The sequence below is a fragment of the Crinia signifera genome, chromosome 6 (assembly GCF_055691185.1).
Source record: "Crinia signifera chromosome 6, ASM5569118v1, whole genome shotgun sequence".
Taxonomy (NCBI): domain Eukaryota; kingdom Metazoa; phylum Chordata; class Amphibia; order Anura; family Myobatrachidae; genus Crinia; species Crinia signifera.
The window spans coordinates 133423586-133446348 of NC_139222.1; the positions used below are offsets into that span (position 1 = coordinate 133423586).

At 42.6% G+C, this 22763-nt stretch overlaps 1 pseudogene; it reads right to left on the reverse strand.

Annotated features, from left to right (window-relative positions):
* Positions 1–1183: 1183 nt before the first annotated feature.
* Positions 1184–21945, reverse strand: LOC146007079 (keratin, type I cytoskeletal 17-like; annotated as a pseudogene).
* Positions 21946–22763: the final 818 nt, after the last annotated feature.

A 22763-nucleotide genomic window follows, 5' to 3' on the forward strand; every position in this document is an offset into this window, starting at 1 on the left:
AGCCATTTTGAATCTTTTAAACTTCATCACGTATTTTCCTTTTGCAAACTAACACAACTCTATATTAATCTGATAATGAGATGAATGAAAGTGGGGGACATGAAGGTCTCCCCACTTTTTCATTTACTTCTCCCACATTTCATAGCTTGCGCATCCTTGCTGCATGCTTCATAAATAAGAAGTTCTAACTGGACTGGAGAATTACTGGTAGTGCACATCTGTGAGGAGTCTGTGATTTTCATGAAATAACGCTCATCTAATAAGATTGACCCCTATATCTGAGTGCAATACATACATGTTTCTTTTTAAATCCTCATAATTACTATAAGCACACAATAAATAGAGGCAGCACCATTGTAATTGCACAGAATAGTGTTTATTGAACAAGAAAAGGAAAACAATAAATACAATAGAGGGATTTCTATAAAACTTGTGCACAGAAAGCTGTAACGTTGCCCATAGCGATCAATAAGATGTTAGATTTAATTCTATAAACGCATTAGAAAAATAGACAGTGAGGGGGAAATTTACTAAGATGGGAGTTCTATTGCACATGAGATGTTGCTATACGCAACCAATCAGATACTATCTAATATCTTCTAGAGGGCGCTAAATAAATAAGGAGTAGATTCTGAATGGTTGCCCATAGCAACATCCCATACTGAAATAGAACGACCATCTTAATTAATCCCCCTCCCCACCTAGAATCTGAGTGTTGTTACGGTCAACGCTAAAATGTAATTGTTGAATTTTTTTCTTAAATTATTATGGGGCAATCTGTTTTCAGTGACATGTTTGGTGTTACACAAGGAAAACAAGTAGAATTAATCCCACCACCAATGTGATTGAAAGAGAAATTAGATGTTTTGCAGATTGCGCAGCCAAGTAGGACTGAAAAGATCAGGATACTGCTGTAAATTGCACTATAATAAAAGCTTAGACTCATCATTATTATTGGTGCTGAACCAGAATTTTTATGTGCTAAAGCTCTCAATGCCATTCAAAGTCAAGCAAAGCCATGACTAAAAACCGTATTATAGTGATATCTGTCTGAGCACGTGTTATTCCCAACACAGCTTCTACCAGTGCTGCCAAGTTCTCTAATTGCTGCAAAATGATAAAGGTTGGAGATGTTTAAAACAACTATGTTCTAAAACACAGATAGTAATTGGCTCTTTATCGCTCAGATTTTTTGTTCGATCTTGTCCACTTTGGTCGAGACCACTCTCCCGTCCACTCTGTCCTCTATGATTGTGGTCACAAGCCGGCTTTTTTTTTTATCTGAGAATGTGTCAAGTAAAGAAAACAAATGTTACATAGAAACATATTGTAGGATTTGATGACAGAAAAGAACCACTTGGCCCCTCTAGTCTGCCCATGTAAAAATGCACTCACTGAAACGCTAGAGTTCATTTTTGTCTGGAGCCAATTAAAAAGTGACATGCAGTGAGGTAAATGGCTGGGGAGGCATTGGCAGGTATCAGAGTCAGATTTACACACATCTAGAGGCCATATTGCATATGCACCAAGCCTAGAATCCAACAGATTCCAGGGCTTGGATGTGATGGACAATGCCATCTTCAGATCAGCGTTGCCCTATAGAAGCCTATGGCCTGTTATTGCGGCTCCCTGCTGTGAGAGATCCCTCTGGATCCCTCCCAGCATGTGTGTCACTTGACGGCTGTGCAGATAGGACTGTGGGACCATAACCCGGAAGTTCTACATCACAAAGAATGGTTCTTACCGCAAGAGCTGTCTTTTGCTAAAATAGATGCCAAAATGCATGCAGAGACTGGTGGGATGTATCACAAACAAATTGCAATAATTGCTGCATCCTGCCCAAAATAGGAGTCCAAGGGTTCATGTGGGCATTATAAAAAGGTGCCACAGTATATACTGCTGGATATTTAGTGAGTTATGACCAGAGACATTTTACTCCAGAGTTTTGACTATAAAAATGGATCGAATAATACATAAGAAGATATTTATAATACTAGAAAATATTTAACTTCTTTGTATTTTTCTTATCATTTGTATAGTTGAAAATCTGGCAGGTATGACAGGTTAAGGTGGCCACACACAGTGCGATGCCCACCGTGCACTTTGAACTAGATCACATCACATCTAGTTAGGAATGCATGCAATGTGCTAAAGCAGTGTGCCTTTTGAACTAGAAGCAATGCATGCAGCACATACTTTTTGGGTTTTGCGTTGTTCGAAGCGCGCATCGCCTCACAAAGCAGAATTCCTCCGCGTATTGGTATCTTTATGTGCTGCCTAATTTGCTTCACTTATCATTATATTTTTGGATAGTGGGAAGAAACTTGAGTACCTAGAGAAAAACCAAACAAGTACGGGAAGAGTATACAAACTCTATATATGATCCTATACATGATGAATATTACTCTGCCCATAACACAAATTGACAATAATCAAGGCCCGAAAAAAGTCTAGTACTAAACAAAAGTATTATCAATTGGAATTTAATTTTATTCTCTGAAATGTTACCTGCTATTGCAGCAGCAGTAGATTCTGCCCTTCTGTCATGTCTAGAAGACCACTCACTAATGTTTGAACCACTGCAAGAAAAAGTAAAAACTTTCATTAACATTTACTTTGCTAACTCTTTACTTAAACTCTAGAAAAGATTAATTCAAAAGATAAGAAAAAGATAAGAAAAAGGGGTACATATGTATTATCTGGACTCCCATGTTAAATGCACCCCATTTTTTCATACCCCTACTACCCAACTACGCATGGAGCTGATTTTATATAGTGTGGCGAGCGCAGCGAGCCACCGTGCCCGAAGCATGGTGAGCGCAGCGAGCCCCGCGAGGGGACGCGGTCTCATAAGAAAAACGGGAGTCCAGATATTACATAAGTACCGAAAAAGGTTTTAGTCTTAAACAGTGGTTCAGACTTCAAAATGGCCGCTGCTTGTAACTTTTTATTAAAATCATGATATGCTATACTTAGGTCACATTCGTTTCACTCACACCCAGATCTCAATTCATGCATACTACACAAATTTTTTGGGAAACTATCAACTTTTTTTTCTCATGGGGCCAATTCAGACCCATTCGTTATTGGCTGAACTTGGTCCCTTCCTCGATGTTTGGGGAATGCAAATGGTCGCACATGTGCATGCTCAAACCCCAAGAGCAAACAGCTTTGGCAAATTTCACACTTGCATAGCCATTTTCTTAGTAAGGGGCGGACATGGAGCAGCAGCCATGGAATGCCCAGCCTTTATGTGTGTTCCCAGAAATGCTCGGCGTTCCTTTGCTAATGCAGGCATGGTTATGCCAGCGCCTGAATTCAGAGTACAGTGAGCATCTGAAAAGTAAGTATTGACTTACTATGGACCCCCCTGCCCAATGCCCGCTGCACCTACAAGAAGGGGGGAGCTGGGGGGAGTAACAATAGTGCCCACAGACCCCCCCCCCAGCACATCCCCGCTCTCGCAGGGGCTGCAGCGCTATAGTTATGCCACTGCTCCTTGAATCCCTGACTGAGATTAGAAAAGCCATCAGGACACACAAAAAACAAAGATGGTGCCAGTCGCACTGGAGATACTACATTTAATATGTGTTTTTTTCGGGGACCCCTTTCAAGGAATGTATCGATTTTATTTAGATTCTTTATTAATAAGTTTCTGTAGGGGGTGCTACCATCAGACACAGGGCAAGACAATTTTTAAAGAAAAAGGAAGAGTGTCACTGCGTGGTGCACATGAAAGAGAAATAAAGTAAAAAATAACTTTTATTAGATTCTTGATAAAACGTTGCGAAATATTGACATAAAAACTATACACAAAATGGACAGTGTGGTTAAAAAGGATACTTGATCCTAGCACTGTGGTTCCCCTCCACACTGCTTCCCCACTGTATATGTCAGTGTTTTTTGCAGCAGACGTCACAAAATAGATATATACTGCAGCCTTATTTTATTATTCCTACCCTTTCACAAGATATAGTTGGATTGGCTTCCTTGTGGAGTCTGTCAGTGTGTATATCACGGTAGGTTAGCAATAAATTGCGTGGCTACAATGTAGCGGGCGGCTGTTAATAAGCAATTAGGTATACAATGTCGGGCAATGTGTACTGCACCACAGCCCTTAGTAGGGGCAAGTGATGCGTACCCGCACAGACCGCTAAGACTCCCTGCTGAATCACTCTCAGCCGCTCAAAGGGAGACCATCGGCTATGTGTCCACCAATAGGGATCACAGGACCTTTACAATTTATATTGTTGGATATACAGAGATTATATTGTTTGTTCTCCACCCTCTCCTGATATTACTACCTTTGCACGGTATTGTTGCAATAGATAAGTGGATCCAAAGTACCATAGTGCACTCTACACTTCTTTCTGCACTTCACGGCCAGGGTGTTATCGCTAAACCACTGTTCACTACAACAATCCTTGTACACAGTGGACAGCAGCATACACCAGGGACTAGAGTGAAGGTGTACTCTTTACTATCCACTTATCCAGTCAAGGTTCTCTCATTCCCTGGGGACCCAATACCCGACTCTGCGCTGTCCTTGGAGCCAGGCTGGTCACCCCTGGAAACAGCAGAAACCTCCTTTCTGTATTCTTGTACCTGTGACGCTCTCAGGGTCCGCTCAACTGTGCATTTACTGATATTTATCATATGCACAGGCAGCAGCCACCATTTGAGTACCAAAAACTCAGGTATTTCATCACCATTTAACCTCACTCTGTTGCTTTAACATCTTAGCAAAAATCTAAGTGGAACTCATTAGCAGCTGCACTGCTCCATGTCTGACTAGACACTTGGACATAGTTGCTACAGTGACTGTTATGTTGTTTACAGGGGGCCAAGTTTGAAATATATTATTAATTGATATCTATTTACTATTCTGAGACCATTTAGGGTCAGCGAAGGCGTTTTGTCTGAAATTTTGACATTTATCTAAATATTTTCTAACATTGAGGTATCCTTCCTCCTACTTTCAGACATGTATAACATTATATTTCACTACTTTCTCCTCTTATGTACTTGTATATGTTATCTGTATGTCTTTGTCTTATGTCCGTCACTTGATCCACTGACAGGATCAATTTTAGTATTAATAAAGTTTAATCTTAACTGATACTTATTTTCTTAGAAGGCTGTGCCCCACCCGGGAGACTTTTTTGATATCCTCTCTTGGATATCACATTTTTTCCATATACAGTGGGGAAGCAGTGTGGAGGGGAACCACAGTGCTAGGATCAAGTATCCTTTTTAACCACACTGTCCTTGTCATTTTGTGTAGTTTTTATGTCAATATTTCACAACGTTTTATCAAGAATCTAAGAAAAGTTATTTTTTACTTTATGTGCACCACGCAGTGACACTCGTCCTTTTTCTTTAAAAATAGAAAAGCCATCAGCCTGATGGTCAGCAACATGGAGTCGCGACCCCATGCTGAGGTTGCTGGGACCCACTTTGAAGTAAGGACCCACAGGTTGAGAACTGCTGGCATATGGCATAAAAGGGGTTGTATGAGGACACATTTGGATGTATACAGTGGAGAAAGATAATGTACAGTCTGCTTCTCACATTTTTGAAATACGGCCTGTAAAAAGGTAGTTAGAACCAGATTAGCTGGAAATTCACTTTATCTCTCTTTAATGCTTGATACATTTCCCCTAGGTAACAGATGCATTTTGGTGAGCATGCCATATAATCACTGTGTTGTACCTTTTCATATAGTAATCTTCAATGCCTAATGGTACTGTCACATGGACTTTTTTTAACATTTCAGAATGCACTGTGTCTCCCGGTCCAACCCCGATGCTTTTACTTTAGCAGATGTGAAGTTGCGGGGGTGATGTTCCTTCCCATTACCCTAAGCCAGGGGTTCTCAGGACCCCACACAGTTCACGTTTTCCAGGTCGCCCGGCAGGTGCAGGTGCATTCATTACTCATTGACACATTTTAAAAGATCGACAGGTGGTGCCCATTATACATATGCCACACACCGTGATGCCCATTATACATATGCCACACACCGTGATGCCCAATATACATATGCCGCACACCGTGATGTCCATTATACATATGCCACAAACCGTGATGCCCATTATACATATGCCACACACCGTAATAACCATTATACATATGGTACACACGTGATGCCCATTTTACATATGCCACACACTGTGATGCCCATTATACATATGCCACACACCGTGATACCCAATATACATATGTCACACACCGTGATGCTCATTACACTATGCCGCCCACCATGATGCCCATTATACATATGCCACACATCATGATGCCCATTATACATATGCCACACAACATGATGCCCATTACACATTTCACACACACCATAATGGCCATTACACATAATGCCACATACCATAGTAATGGGGGAGATTGCGGCCAGGCAGTGCTATACACATAGTGGGCAGCTCAAATGCCCCTTCCTCACCGTATACGCCCCGCGCCTTACAGCCCGCTAATCCCAGCCCCTCAGAGTCCCTTCTCCAGGTGAGGCAACCAGCCCTAATCACGTAGCTGCAGCCTGACCCTGACAGCCAGAGCATCCTTCCCAGCAAGAATACTCACACAGCACAGCAGTGCTACATTACTGCATTAGCCGGGGCACATGGCACCCTGCCCCCAGCCAGCCACTGCACAGCACCCTTCTGTCCCTACAACTTTACTGGTGTCTTCCAAACCCATCTCCCCAGCCCACACTCACCATGCTTGCTGCTCCGACTTCGTGGATGGCATGGCTCCTCTTCAGTGTCCCCCTCTCTTCTAGGACAGCTGGGGATTTCCTGGAGATGGCACCGCCGGGTGGGTGAGGGGGGGGGGGGGGGGAGCGGCTGCCATCTGTGTTTAAGTGGGGATTGGGGGGGGGGTCATGGAGGCAGCTCTGTGAGATGCTGTCCGCCGGGGGAGGGAAGGAGCAATGGTGTGGCTAACACACCGACTGCAGTATGATGTTTGAGCGGGGAAGGGGGTTGAACTTGGGATGAAGGACAGGCTTACAGAAACATCTCTGTATGAAGCAGACCTGGCTCTCCCTTGTGGATGAGAGGGGGAGCCAGGTTCTGCACCGCAGTAAATAATAATTACAAAAAAAAAATCAGTGCCCACTTCGAGCACTGCTGTGATTCTGTGAGGAGACTTGCAAAGCATGCACTGTGTGGGGTCTTGAGGACTGAGTTTGGGAACCTGAGGCCTAAGCAGTGACTTATTCAGATCTGATTGCAGGGCTCGGCTAAATCGCCCTGCTGAAATCAGGTCTGAATAACACTTTTGGCCCATTGCCACTCTCCCAACCCATCAATAACATTGAGGAGCATCAACAGCTTCACATGTACTGTAAGAAGTGAAAGAGTGAGTATCTTTGTACCTGGAAAAACCATGTTGCACAGCAAGGAGTGAAAAAACATAGTTTTTGCAAGCACGGTAAATACTGGCTGCTTTTGCATGTACAGTAGCCCATACATGATGTACATCCTTATTTTTACACTGCAAATTAGAGTTTAGTTTGAACACACCCCTCACAAATCTAAATCTCTCTGCTTATTTTAAATCTGTCCTACCTGCAGTGCAACACGATTCTGCCAAGGTGTACAGATTCTTGCAATTTCTTGGTTTACTCCCATCCCAAAATCAGGCCTAAAGTCCTCAATGAATACCTGATTTTTAGTATTGACCTTAGATCATGCCTTATCACCGTTTACCTCTATGAAAAATACGCGAATCCATGTAATATACTAGAATGCTTTCTTACCCTTCTTCTAGCAAGCGGCGGTACATCTCTATTTCATTTTCAAGCCTGGTCTTAATGTCTAGAAGTAGCTTGTACTCCCGGGACTGCATCTCCATATCGGACCGCAAATGAGACAGCTGCTCCTCCAGGTTGCTCACCAAACCCTGAATTTGAGCCAGCTTGGAGCAGTACCGACCTTCTGTTTCAGCCAACGTGTTCTCCAGAGAATTCATCTATGTGAGGGTAAATTTGCGATTACTCATTTCAGAGTAAACTAGTTACAAATCTCTATCTAGATAAAGGATTGTCATTAAGAAATTTTAAATATTCAAAAGGTAGCTTTTAACATTGAACCACTGGCCCTCCTTTGTAATACCACAGATGTAATTCCCAACTAGGTGATATATTGGGGGACATTTACCAAAATGGATTCGTAGAAAAAAGGTGTATTCATAGGGAGAAATACACCTTTTTTTTACGAATTTGTATTTTCGGGATTTACAATCCCAAAAATACAACAATTCGTAGTCCTAGGGATGAAACATTCGTATTTGTATTTACAAATACGAATGTCCTACACCATCGATAGGATACGACAGAAATTACCATTCAAAAGAATGGTGGTTCCTGATGTACTAAGCAGCCGTACTGACAATACGGCTGCTACTTGGTTTAAAACACCCACGCAAATACTACAGAAAAATAGAACACCATTTTCCTGTTCTATTTGCGTTTTAGCCTGCACGGATCAGTCAGATCCGTGCAGGCTGCGGTGTAAAAAAATAGAAAAATTAAATAAATAAAAAAAAAAAACGGCGTGGGGTCCCCCCCACAGCCGTAACCAGCACCAGGCTGAAGGAGCCGGGGCCGGTAATTAAAAATCAGGGAACCCGACAAATAGGGGTTCCCCGATTTTTAACAACCAGCCCCAGGCTCCAGGTTCCCAAAATACGGGGGACAAAATGACTAGGGGTCCCCCGTATTTCAAGAACCAGTCCCAGGCACAACCAGCCAGCAGGGTAATGCCACAGCCGGGGGGAGACTTTTTATACAAGTCCCCCCGGCCAAAACATTAACCCCCTGACCGGTCAGCCTGGCCAGGGGCCCTGGGGGAGTGGGAACCCCCCCAATGAAGGGGTCCCCCCCCTCCAGGACTTACCTGACCAGGCTGAAGCCTGGTACTGTCCCCGATGCCCCTGGGCTGATTATGGTGTAAAAAATAGAATAATCTATTGTTTTTTACTGTGGCACTACAAGTGCCAGCAAGCCTCCCCAGCAAGCTGGGACTTGGAGAACCACAAGTCCCAGCCTGCGGGGCATTAAAGGGCCCGCTGGCACTTGTAGTTCCACAGTTAAAAAAATAGTGCACAAAACACACTGACACACTTTTGAAATAAAACTTTAATACACACAAAGCCCACACATACTAATACTTACCTATCTTCTTTCTGTAGGTAGCCCTGGTCCTGTGTCGTCTTCTGGATCCATGTCGACGTCCTTCTTCAAGTCGACGTCGCTGTCGGCGATGGCGTCCGGATCCGACGAAATCCATGTGGAGCTGTGGAAGGAAACCATACTCACCTGTCCCAGCGCGACGTAGTCCAGGTAAGTGTCTTGGCAAAAAACAAACCGATAGCCCGAAACCAAGCGGACAGGGAGACGCACGGTGTTTGTTTACATCGTGCGGCTCCGCCTCCCGAATGCCGCTATTGGCCGCCTTGCGGCCTAGCGGCTCCTGATTGGCCGCTAGGCCGCAAGGCAGCCAATAGCGGCATTCGGGAGGCGGAGCCGCACGATGTACACAGAGTACCGTACGGCTCCCTGTTTGCTTGGTTTCGGGCTGTCGGTTTGTTTTTTTGCCAAGACACTTACCTGGACTACGTCGCGCTGGGACAGGTGAGTATGGTTTCCTTCCACAGCTCCACATGGATTTCGTCGGATCCGGACGCCATCGCCGACAGCGACGTCGACTTGAAGAAGGACGTCGACATGGATCCAGAAGACGACACAGGACCAGGGCTACCTACGGAAAGAAGATAGGTAAGTATTAGTATGTGTGGGCTTTGTGTGTATTAAAGTTTTATTTTAAAAGTGTGTCAGTGTGTTTTGTGCACTATTTTTTTAACTGTGGAACTACAAGTGCCAGCGGGCCCTTTAATGCCCAGCAGGCTGGGACTTGTGGTTCTCCAAAACAATAGATTATTCTATTTTTTACACCATAATCAGCCCGATGCCCACCGCCCAGGGGCATCGGGGACAGTACCAGGCTTCAGCCTGGTCAGGTAAGTCCTGGAGGGGGGGGACACCTTCATTGGGGGGGTCCCCACTCCCCCAGGGCCCCTGGCCAGGCTGACCGGTCAGGGGGTTAATGTTTTGGCCGGGGGGACTTGTATAAAAAGTCTCCCCCCGGCTGTGGCATTACCCTGCTGGCTGGTTGTGCCTGGGACTGGTTCTTGAAATACGGGGGACCCCTAGTCATTTTGTCCCCTGTATTTTGGGAACCAGCCCCGGACCTGGAGTCTGGGGCTGGTTGTTAAAAATCGGGGAACCCCTATTTGTCGGGTTCCCTGATTTTTAATTACCGGCCCCGGCTCCTTCAGCCTGGTGCTGGTTACAGCTGTGGGGGGGACCCCACACCATTTTTTTTTTTTTATTTATTTAATTTTTCTATTTTTTTTTACACCTTGCAGCCTGCACGGATCTGACTGATCCGTGCAGACTGCTAGAAATAATTCGTATTAGCAGCCGTATATACGGCCGCTAATACGGATGGTTACACCATCGGAGGGTTACAAAGCAGTCGTATCTGACTGCTTTGTAATTTCCCCTCCGGAACACGACTTTGCATACGACTAAAACAGTCGTATGCAACCGTAGGGGAAATACCAATACGAAAAACTAGGTTTTTCATATTGGTAAATTTCCCCCATTATGTCCATCATGCTTTAATGCCTGTGCATTCCATTACGCGGTTGTGCCGCAAACTAGAATTCCCTGTAGCATTTTTGTCTGCTCAAGAAGTCAGGAAGATGTCACAGGAGTGGTGGTGAGGTGGTAGACAGAGGCATGAGCATGGACAGTTTTAAAGAGGCGACTAGGAGACAACAGCTGGTTAGAAAGAGGCATGAGGAAACCAGGTAAGACAGGAAGCACTGGTGTCATGAAGGAAAGACAAAGGGGGAGATTTATGATCAGGTGCAAAGTACTGGAGAGGTATCTGTGCCCACTATGAGCCGCAGATACTGCTTCCTGAATGTATGATGTTTGCCTTCTGTGTTCTATGCTTTTTGCCCCAGTCATTATCTGCAATGCTATACAAGATGTGCCTGCGGATGTATGAATGGAAGTTACAGGTTGGCATAAGCGAATCTAAGGGGTGGTCTGGGGGTGCACCGGACCACCCATTAGACTGCCCGGCGTCTGTACCTTTAAATATTTATTCTGACCACCTCTACCCAGATTTTACACTGTAAACATGGCCACCGGACTCGGGAGGGCTGCGCGCATGCCCGACTGCACGCAGCTCCTTCCATGATCCTTTGTGGAGCGTGCATCTGACCTTGGGCGGCTCCTTCCGTGTCCTCCACCCTCCTCCATGTGCTGCTGCTGCGGCGGCGGCTAGCGCGCGCATGTGTGTGCGCAGCAGCCAGCAGGGTTCGGGTCACGCGGCGGTGGCGGGGATTGACAGTCCCGTCCTGAGAGAGACTGCTCCTGACTCCTCTCCCTCTGGGCACCGGTAAGTGTAGTGAGTGACTCACTGTGATTTCTGCAAATTGACTTGCCTGCCCCTGCATTGGGTGCATTGGGGTGTGGGGGTGGGGGGATGGGTGGATGGGTTGAGGTAGTGTGTGGAGAGGTTGTGTGACAAAGATCCAGGGAGAAAAAATGTGGGAGTGACTTGCCCCTGTTAAGCCATGCCCTCAAATGCCGCTCCAAATCCATTATATTTATTCTGGTACAACCCATTGGCATATTTCTAGATTTCTCTATGCAGGCTGGGCCTGGAGGCAGACTTGTGGGGATGCCCTGCTCTCCCCTAATGTAGCAACAGTGCATTGCTTAGAACCGCATAGTGCATTACTGTGCATGAGCGAGTCTTGCAGAAAGCTGATTAAAGTAAAATAATAATTTGGCATAACTTGATATTTAAGTGAATATCCAATTTGGACCTCGGTACTTCTGTTTATGTGAGGAGAATCAGGTACCGACATTTATAGGTTAGTATTAGCTGTCTCTTCTAGAGACTGGAGAGGGGTTTGGTTAGAGATCTGCACACAAAAGAAGAAGGGAAATTTTTTTTGACCCTATTGAGTCAGGGTATTGACCGCTATATTGAATTCTACTAGCGGGGGGTGCTATCCTATCGACTAAATACGATAATTATAGTAAAAGGAGAGAAAGAAAAGTAGTCGTAGCGGATGCACACCACATTCATTTGGGGTAGTTATTGTCTTGATGAATAATTATTTTAGTTTTATATCTTAAGTGGGGAATCCTTTTAATCTTTATTATTATTGGGATTCAGGATACACCCACTGTAGTTTGCGAAATACAAGAAGTTAAAAATTGACATACAACATGTATATACAATTAGTGACAAAAAGATAAGAATAGGTGCCCAATAGTTTTTTAAAATATAGGTAGACCGGGTTGTATGGTGTGGCGCCTGTTATGAGCTTGGGATTTATATCACCGGGATACACACAGTGTGGTATGATTGAGTCCCTTGTGGGTATGTATCATTCATGTAGTGCCTCTACTGGCTTATCATACTTAAATGTTGTGTGTATCTCTGCTAGACCCCTATTAGACACTTGTTATTGGATGTTACTCTGAGTTATATGGAGATCTATAGGATGCATAAATCATCTCATGGCATCCCCCCGGTATTTTTGGAACCAGGACAGGCTCAATGAGCCCAGAGCTGGTTATGCTGGGGGGGGGGACCCCACAATGTTTTGTTTTTCTAATTTTAACTTTTGCACATTCTTTTACACAGAACCCTGTACAGATCAAACTGGTCTCTGCATTGTGGTGTCAAACTCATCAGGCTGAACCTGGTCTATTTTTTTTTGTGCGATTTTTGGTAATTTTAAGGGTGCAAATTGAAATTTGGCACCCTATTACATTTGCAATTTTGATGATTTCTATGAAAAAACATTTGGATTCGATTTGTAATGTGGGATTTTTTAGACAGGTAAAAACGTGCAATTTTTACATTTCGCAATTCGGAAAACGTGCAAATTCGGACGTTTTTGTCCAAAAATTGCACAAGTCTAAAAAAATCACACCCTTTTATATCTCGCCCAGTATCTCTGAGCTGTTGTGCTCAGAGATGAAGTGATTATGTGGTGGCACACATCTGTAATCATTGCTTATACATATTTTCTTTCCATATAGATTTTCTATGATGGGTTCATTGTTAAATATATTTAAAAATACAGTAGTTCCTATGCTATCTCAACCTTTGCAATCTTTACTCACTACAAACTTATCATGCAGTTGCTGTTATACATGTAGAGCAGGCATGTCCACACTGTGGCCCTCCAGTTGTTGTGAGACTACACATCCCAGCATGCCTTGCAATAGTTTCAGCATTTTATAATAGCAAAACTGTGGCAAGGCATGATGGAACTTGTAGTTTCACAACAGCTGGATGGCCATAGTTTGGACATGCCTGATGTAGAGATTAATACTATACCATAGAATGTTGTGTTTGCAAGTCTATCTCCATGGTTTGCATAGTACGTCTCAGTTCCGTGATCTCAGAATTACCCGATTCAAGTTGCTTGCTACTACTTGATATCTCACTGTGCAGCTCTGTGATCTAAAACAATAAGTATAAATACAAAAACAAATGAAACAGACAATATAAAGACAAACAGGTACATGCAGTGATGGGAGAAGATATTTATGTGTCCAAAAGTGAATGGAATTTGACAACATTACAGTTGGATGAGCTGGAGAAATGGCAGTATGGCATCATGGTGTACGAGTACCACATCAATAACTCGGTATATAAAGATATGTCATCTGATGCCCAGGGAGAGGATGCACAGTAACTGTATCTCTCCACATAAGAATCTATAATATAGTTCTCCACAAATAACTTCTGACAGATGTCCCAAACTATTGCTAGCTATTGGGCATCTCTACAACTGCTTGTCGGATGCTTTCCTGTTGTACATTTATATAGGTATATGTGATACATTTGAAAGGATATTATTTTAGAAGTATTAGCGATTGGCCACGTCATTAATTGTTTTAACAGCAGAATGTCGAACTTATTTTTTTTTTTTTTACATTTAGTAATTTTTATTACATTTTCTGATACACAGATTAACATATCAAACATAAACAAATTTATCGACTGAAATTTAGAAAAAAAAAATATATATATATGTATATATACATACACATATATATACATACATAAACATGGACAGGAGGAGAGGATACACTGCTACAATTCCTTAATCATCTCAACTCACTACCCGGCACCATCAGATTCACTATGAGTTTCAGCGCACATACAATTAGCTACCTTGATGTCACCATAACCATTAAGGACCAATCTCTATCAACCAAAATCTTCTCTAAAGCAACCGATAAGAACACACTCCTCCATGCGGACAGTTTTCACCCAATTGCACTCAAGAAAGGCCTCCCCTACTCTCAGATGCTGAGAGTTAGCCGCATAAACTCAGACTCTAGCACGCTTCCAGAGGCTCTAATGGAGATGGGGACAAGGTTCCTTGATAGAGGATATAACCAGCATGATGTTGAAGAAGCCATCTCTAGAGTACTTGCGCTCAACAGAGACGAGCTATTGATAAGCAGCAAGTCAAGAGGAGAAGTTGAGCAACGACTCAACTTTTGCAGCACCTACACTGTCGCTTCCCAGTTCATCAAGAAGAAAATTTTGGAGCATTGGCACCTAGTGGCCACTGATCCCATACTTGAACCAATACTTAAATCCCCACCCAGATTCGCTTATCGAAGAGGACCAAACCTCAAAGACTTACTGGTGGTAACCGATCTCTCAGGTAAACCATCAAGCTCTAACACATGGCTAGCACGCAAGAATGGGGTATACAGATGCGCAGGCTGCGCAAACTGTAAGTTCCTATACACAGAAGACACATTCAGTGATCCAACTACGGGACACAAACATAAAATCCGCTACAGACTTGATTGTAATAGCAAGTTTGTGGTTTATGCCCTTGTCTGTCCATGCAACTTCCTCTATATTGGCAAAACCTCCAGAATGATCAAGGAGAGATTAAGCCAACACAGATCTTCTATAAAAAAGAGCCTCAACCCAGCATCTGAGGTACAGGATCTTAAGTACCTACCGGTAGCCAGGCACTATCAGGAGAAGAAACATAAAATGGACCAACTTAAATGCTACATAATTGACCATATCCCACCTCTGAGAAGGGGTGGAGACCGTGACAAACTGCTTTTGCAGCGTGAACTGCAGTGGATCTTCCGTTTGAACACACTCGCACCGAATGGCCTCAACGAGGACTTCAAGATGGGCTGCTTTATTTAATCCCAACAGCGGAACATATCCCTAAGAAATAGGTACACAGATAGGTACCCCTACTATCTGTTGTTCACGCACATATGTTAGTTTATTTCCCGACATTACAGATGGGACCAGACAAGTTGTCCACTACCTTGGACACTTGCCTATAACCCCATCTTTTAATTACACCTCAAACACGAAGAACACTAATTTTTCTATAGACCCATGGACTTTTGATAATGATGGGAGCACACTGACGTTTGCTCAGATACTTGTCTCAATCATTGCAATTAATGTCACTACTGTACCTGAAGACTGTAAGAGACTCATGTTCAGTGCAATCTTTATTGACAGCATGTTGCTATATTAGACATTGCGATTTGTGACTGTCCTATTGCTGCACCGCCGTGTGCACATCTTGCCCTTGGACAGCCTGCCTTATAACTTTACTGTATTAGACACCGCCGAGTGTCAGCAATCCTCTGTCCTGTGACAGCCTGCCTCATATCTTTATTGTTTTAGACACTGCCGAGTGTCAGTAATGCTTTGTACATTCTACCACCGAGTGCTCTAATATTGAATGCCTACAGTATTATATATGTGACTGCTGATGCCTACAGAGATGCTTTCTGTATAACACCGCTGCCTCAAGACATGAGGTTCTGCCTTTGATGCACAGCTACGTGCACTCATTGATGTTAATTGATTTGTTTATTTAAGTGGCGTTGCCATGAGACCAGATAACTTTGAGTGGTGCCTTCCAGTTCATTAACATTCCTGTTCACGTTCTGCACATTCTCTAGCCCCGCGAATACAGCTTAATCACGTAACTCAGTCACAGTCTTGTTACTTTATTAGTTAAATGTAGCCGCTTCCAACACTTTCACTCCTTCACTGTGTAATACGGAAGCTGCCTGACAGCTCACTGCGAGTGCTCTCGGCAGCACAGTTTGAGACCAGCCTACGTCACAGGGATTCCCTGTTGACGCCCCCCCCCCCCCCCCCCCCCCCCCCCCCGGCTTTCTCCAGCATTCTGCACAGCGCAGAAGCGCTATTTGAAAATGGTACTGATTGACAGCTCCCTTTGAAAGGGCCGCCGGTTCCTAGGATAGGTAAGTGCTGTCTATACATACATAAATAAATAAAAATAAAAGTAAAATAAGATAAAATAAATAAATAAATAATAAAAAAACATCAATACAATAATATTATATAATAAATAATAAATATAATATAAATATTAATAATAAATAAGTTACATTAGCAGAAATATATTTATTTTCGAACAAATGGCATTATCAAATTAACATGGATTAGAAGGTAATCTAAAATTAATAAAATTATGTCTTAATAGATGAATATTTTGATGAAAGCCATCGGGACCAAATATGATTAAACTTAACTTCACGAACGAAATTATTTTAATGTTTTTTTTTCTATCTTCTGTCCATCTATCTGTCATAGAGCTGGCACAGTCTCTCTTGGTGGCTTCCTCCTTGCCCTAAGCTTTAAGAGGCAAGGGGGTAAATTGATTAAGATGGGAGTTTTATTGAAGATGGGATGCTGCCTGTAACAACCAATCAGATTCTACTTATTTATTTAGCACCTTCTAGAATATAATAGAATCGGATTGGTTACTATGGGCAACATCCCATCAGGGGCGTATTAAAAGAGGAGGAGGTCCGTGTGCAGCCCATTCTCCTCTGCACAGAGCAGTAGGCACTAGAGTGCTCAGACCCTTCTGCGCATGTGCAAACCTCTGGAAAACTGGCACGATGGCCAATTTTACAGTGATTTTTGCAGCCCAACAGCAGCGCTGCTCCAGAGTCTGAGCACTAGAGCTCTCAGACTCCACTGCACATGTAAGGAACCCTGGAAAAATGGCCGCCAAACCATTTTTCTAGGATCTCAGCAGTGCTCGTGCAGCCGCTGGACTCCGGAGAGTAAGCATTAGAAAAATGGGTGCAGTGTGTGCAGTTTGGGCTCCCATGGGATTTAACGGCCCATGAGCACCGGGCACACCGCAACCATTATAAATACGCCACTGCATCCACTCTTCAATAGAACTTCCACCTTAGTAAATTTACCCCAATAAGGTTTTCTCTGGCAATTGCAAACCTGTTACATTATTGAGCTCTGTTGTAATCCATATGTTTATAGTCAATTAGGATCAGCTCCTGTTTAATTAAAGACAGCTTTTAAATGACGGGGGAAATTTACTAAAGGAAATTTGTAAAAAAATAGGTGTAAAAATAGGTGTATTTGTATACAGAAATACACTTATTTTTGACATTTACTATCCCAAAAATACGGCAATTTGTAGTCGTATTGATGTGCTATCAATACGAATACGAATTGCCGTATTTTCGGGATAGTAAATGTCAAAAATAAGTGTATTTCTGGATACAAATACACCTATTTTTTTACAAATTGCCTTTAGTAAATTTCCCCCGACATGTCAATTAGAAAATATTACACTTTTCCGTGATTTATAATAAAGTAATCCAGCAAAATACTATTTTTGTTAGAAATGTGCCCAGAAATCAAGGCGAGTTTTTAATAGTTTTTTATTTGCCAACTCTCACCTTTTGGTTGTATTCGTCTTCTGCTTTCTTACGATTCCTTTCTGCCAATTCTTCATACTCAGTCCTCATGTCGTTCAGGATTTTAAGGATGTTGCTTCCAGGAGCAGCATCCAGTTGCACATTGACATCACAAGTGACTCCTTGCAAGCTCTTCATCTCCTACACATGGCAGACATGGCAGGTCAGTTGATCGCTCCATGTTAGTGTCATTAGATCTATACATGAGCATGCATTACGTAATACAGCTGTTTGCTCACTGCTGCAGTTGGGTCTCTTCTACCCAAAGCTCAACACCAGTAATTTATGTGAAAAGTGTATACAATATTTATATTAGCCCCTCCTACACAAAAAATATATATTCTTTTATCTAAAAAGAATGCTCTATATCTCGGTGTGGATCATTAGGTCTACAGCATGTTGGTCAACAAATCACTAGGTCGAAACCACTAGGTTGACATGCTGACACTAGGTTGACATCGGACAAGGTCGACAGGTCATTAGGTTGACACAAGCATTAGGTCGACATGTGCAAGTCGACAGTCAAAAGGTCAACATGGGGTTTCAGTGCTGCATATGTTGGATCACTATTGGAGTAAACCTTGTTTCCTGAAATATACATATGTTGCTAATGCATGGCTCACCTCCTCATGGTTTTTCTTGAGATAAACAAGTTCTTCTGCCAGATTCTCAAGCTGACTCTCAAGGCTTGCCTTATCCAGGGTCAAATCATCCAGAACCTTTCGTAATCCATTTATGTCTGATTCCACACTTTGACACATGCTAAACTCAGTCTCATACCTTGAGGATACAGATGCACATTTATATAACTAAAGAATAATAACTTAAAATAAAATGTTAGCAATAGTATGCAGTATATAACCCCTGTGTGTGGTACTCAGTAAACTCAATAGTAAAATCAACAGCCATTCATTTTCTATTATAGTAGTATTCCAGTAACAACCAAAACATTCTAGTCTATAAAAGAACCATTGACAGTATATATATTCCCCACAGATTTAAATATTTACCCAAATTCACAAAAGTGGCCTTAATAGTGGACAGATGGGCTGGATCGGCAGGGGTTTCTGCTGCAATAGGCTCCTCATCCGCCGGGTCCTATGTAGCTACCAGCGATGCTGATCCAAGCCCAGCTCCCAGTTCCCTGGGAATTATTAGCACAACAGATGTATTGCTATTTTACAGCATTAAAATGTTTTAATAGATTTCTTTTTTTTCTAATGCTTTTCTTATTGCAACATATTCATTTATACAGTACAGTATGTTTTTTTTCTGCACAGTCTATGTGGTGTCTTTAGTTACGTACTGTACCTAGTGGTGCAGGAAGAGGGAGCTGTGTACTCAGGGAGACCATAATACAGGGCTGAGTGTCAGTTATGTTTATGATGTGAAGTCAGTTACTGTAATCCTTTTATTCAACCAGAAAATGTGATGAGAGATAAGATAGATAAGGTGGAGAGAAATAAAGGACCAACCAACCAGCCCCCAACAGTCATATTTTGAACCCACCCTGTAACATGGAAATTAGGAGCTCTTTCAACTTTTTATCTCTCCAAGGCTTAGTCAATTTAACTCCCTGCCTAGTTGTAGAGCTGTACCTGCATGTTCTACATTAAGAAACTGAGTAAAACAGAATGTGTTTAAAGGTTCTACATTAATACAGGCAGGACCAGCTCTACCATTAGGCAGCTTTAGGCAGTTGCCTAGGGCGCCAGGATCTGGTGTGATTAAGTACATGAATCCTTGAACCTAATCAGGTGGCAGCTGTAAAACTTCTAAGGTGTCTCCTCCACGTCCAAATGTTACAGTCAATACAAAATTTATGTTGCTCAAATATACAGTATATTTATATATATATCGCATGTAGCCTTTTTGGGATCCTAGCAAGTGCTGCCGAAGGGTGTATTATTCAACAGATCATTAGCGCAGCAGATGAAATGTAGATGCTCTGATCCGATGTGCACAAGACCACACATCGGATCGGATCTAAAACACATGCAATTTGCCTCTTTCCACCCGATTTCTTTGCCCGATGCTTCGGAATCGGGTGGAATCGGTCAAAATCGCACTAGTGTATATCCAGCTTTAGTTAAGTGTTATTTGTGCTGCATTATTACAGAATTTGTAGACATGTCACTCCTTGCAAATTAACAAGAAAGCCCTCTATGAGCTAACTAGAAAGCTCTTCATGATTATCAAAATGAGTACTTTTCTTTTATTAGTACCAATCTAGAACGTTATTGGAAGGTAGTAGTAAATGCTTGCTTTACTTACTTTACTTTGAAATCTTCAGCAGCCAGTCTGGCATTGTCAACTTCTAATTTAATGTGATTATTATCCAAAGTGGCATCATTGATCTACATTGAGAGATAGAATTATACAACTGACTTAAATAAAAAGGAGTGCAAAACAACCTTTTTGTATGCTAAAAATATTATAATATTTAAAAATATGCAGATATTCGGTAAAAGGTGAGATATGAAGACATATGGAAAGATCCATTACACTGTATTTACTTGTGTCAGCCAACCAGGGACACATGTTTGACTTAAAGTAAACGACCCTTCATAAACAATCTCTGCTACATCGTTATTAAAGTTCATTTACTAAAGTACAAAATATGTTCCCCAGAAAAATATGTATCTGCACTAATGTATATAATATATCCATCTTCTCCAGATGGTATGCTTTCAGCATGTCCGCAGTCAGGATGCCAGATCAGTATACTGACATCGGACTGTCTTCAGAATATCAGTGCTGGAACAATGAACGGGCCATGATGCCGAAATCAGATTTTAGGCACCCAGCATCCAGATCAGTAGTTATGTGGGCTGAAGAATGGTTGGGGGTTAGGTTTAGGCATTGGTGGGGAGGGGGGGGACTAAAGGTTATGCTGCGGCTAAGAGAAGGTTAGGTGAGGGGTTAGGTTTGGGGCGGATTGGCCATTAAAGTCACCGGGAAGATTCCCAGGAGGCCGGTCGACCCTGAGGCCGAAAACTGCAGGTGACACTGAATAAAGGGGCCGGGCGCCGCGGAGTTATGGGTAGCGGTGGCCGTGCCCGGAAGCGGTTCCCCGGCTCCAGCTTTGTGCGCATAGCTGCCCCTCTTCCTGCTTCCCACATTTGTATAGCGAGAGGAGGCCAGCGGGTTTAGGCCATAGTTTTTATGTGATTTTTCCGAGTATGCATTTCCAAGTAAGGATTGTCTCCAAGTAAGAGTAGTCTGTAACTACCTAGTTTGTTTTATCCCTATCGAAAAGCACAATGGAAAATTTTCTCTTAAAGTACACTACTATTTTATTCTTAATTCATTTTGAGAATGAGGGCACATCAGGACTATCTTTGATATGTGTCACTTTTGCAACTTTCAATATTTTTATTACATGATTGCTTACATGCACTGTAAATGATCGTACTAGCATCAACAATGGCTGCATGCTAAATATCTGGCCCCTCCTGAATACCCATAAAATGCAAATCTTTGTAATGGAAGAGCTGCTCTAGGGAATAATTTCACAAATATGCTCTTTCCACCTTTTAAATCAAATTCAAATTTAGTATCCCATATGAAAATAAAAACATATTTCTCTAATTTGTAGTTAGAACCTTGAGCGTGCATTTTGATATGAGCAATGATACATTAGTGCAAAAAGTATTGATTGCTTTTAATAATTAGCAATATAATTTATGCTGTAGAAAGCAAATTTAAATTCAAATATGCAGATAACTTACCTTATCTTTTAGATTTTCAATGGTCTTGTAATAGTTGCTGTTGTCAATTTTCTGAGGTTTATGAGTTTCATACCAATGTCTGATTTTCCCTTCAAGTTCTGAATTTGAATCTTCTAATTTGTGCACCTTTTCCATATATACTGACAAGCGAGAGTTAAGATTCTGCATTGTTTCCTTTTCTCCTGCTTGAAGAAGACCATCTTCTCCTCCATGAGTAAAACCACCAAGGGAGACACTGCTAAAGCCTCCTCCATATGCTCCCCCAAGTGAACCTCCTCCAGATAACCCACCAAAACCCCCACTACCAGAAACACCCCTGAAACTACTACCAAAGCCTTGCCGTCCAACTGTGCTCCTGCTACTATATCCAGTTGTTGACATGCTACCAACACCGCCATTTGAACCTCCAGCAGCAGAGTTTCCACCAGAATATAAACTTCTTGTGACAACGTTTGAGCTACCACTAAAGCCTCCTCTTGGCCCACTACTATGGCCACCAGTATACCCACTTCCTGACACTCCACTGGAACTGCCACTAAACCCTCCACTATGAACTCTACTGGATCCACTAGAATAACCACCGGAGTTACCATCATATCTTCCACTATGAACTTCACTAGTACCACCAGCATATCTGTTGTTATGTCCACTATAGCCTCCATTTTGCCTCCCACTGGAGCCACCAGAATATCTGCTTGAGCTGCCACTATGCCTTTCAGCATGCCCACCTTCATTATTGACACTATAGCTGCCACCAGAGCTTCCCCTTTGCCCCCCACTGGATTCATTTGTTTGCTCCACAGAATAGCCACCTCCTGAGGGACCACTGAAGCTTCCTCCTGAGCTTCCTCTCTCCCTACCAGATGAACCACTTCCTGAAACACTATCAGTGCCTCCACCTAGGCTTCCTCTATGACCACTTCTATGCATGCTACCAGAAGTTTCCCTATTATTACGACTTGAGCCTCCATAAGCTGATCCAGTATCCTGCCCATGGTGTCCACTAGAACCTTCTCCAACACTTGATCTTCTTTCATCATGTAATCTTGACCCTGATCTGTTGTCATCCTTAGACCCATCATCAGTCATATGCCGTGAACCTCTTTCTTCAGGTTGTCTAGATGTCCATGTAGATCCTGCATTCCCAC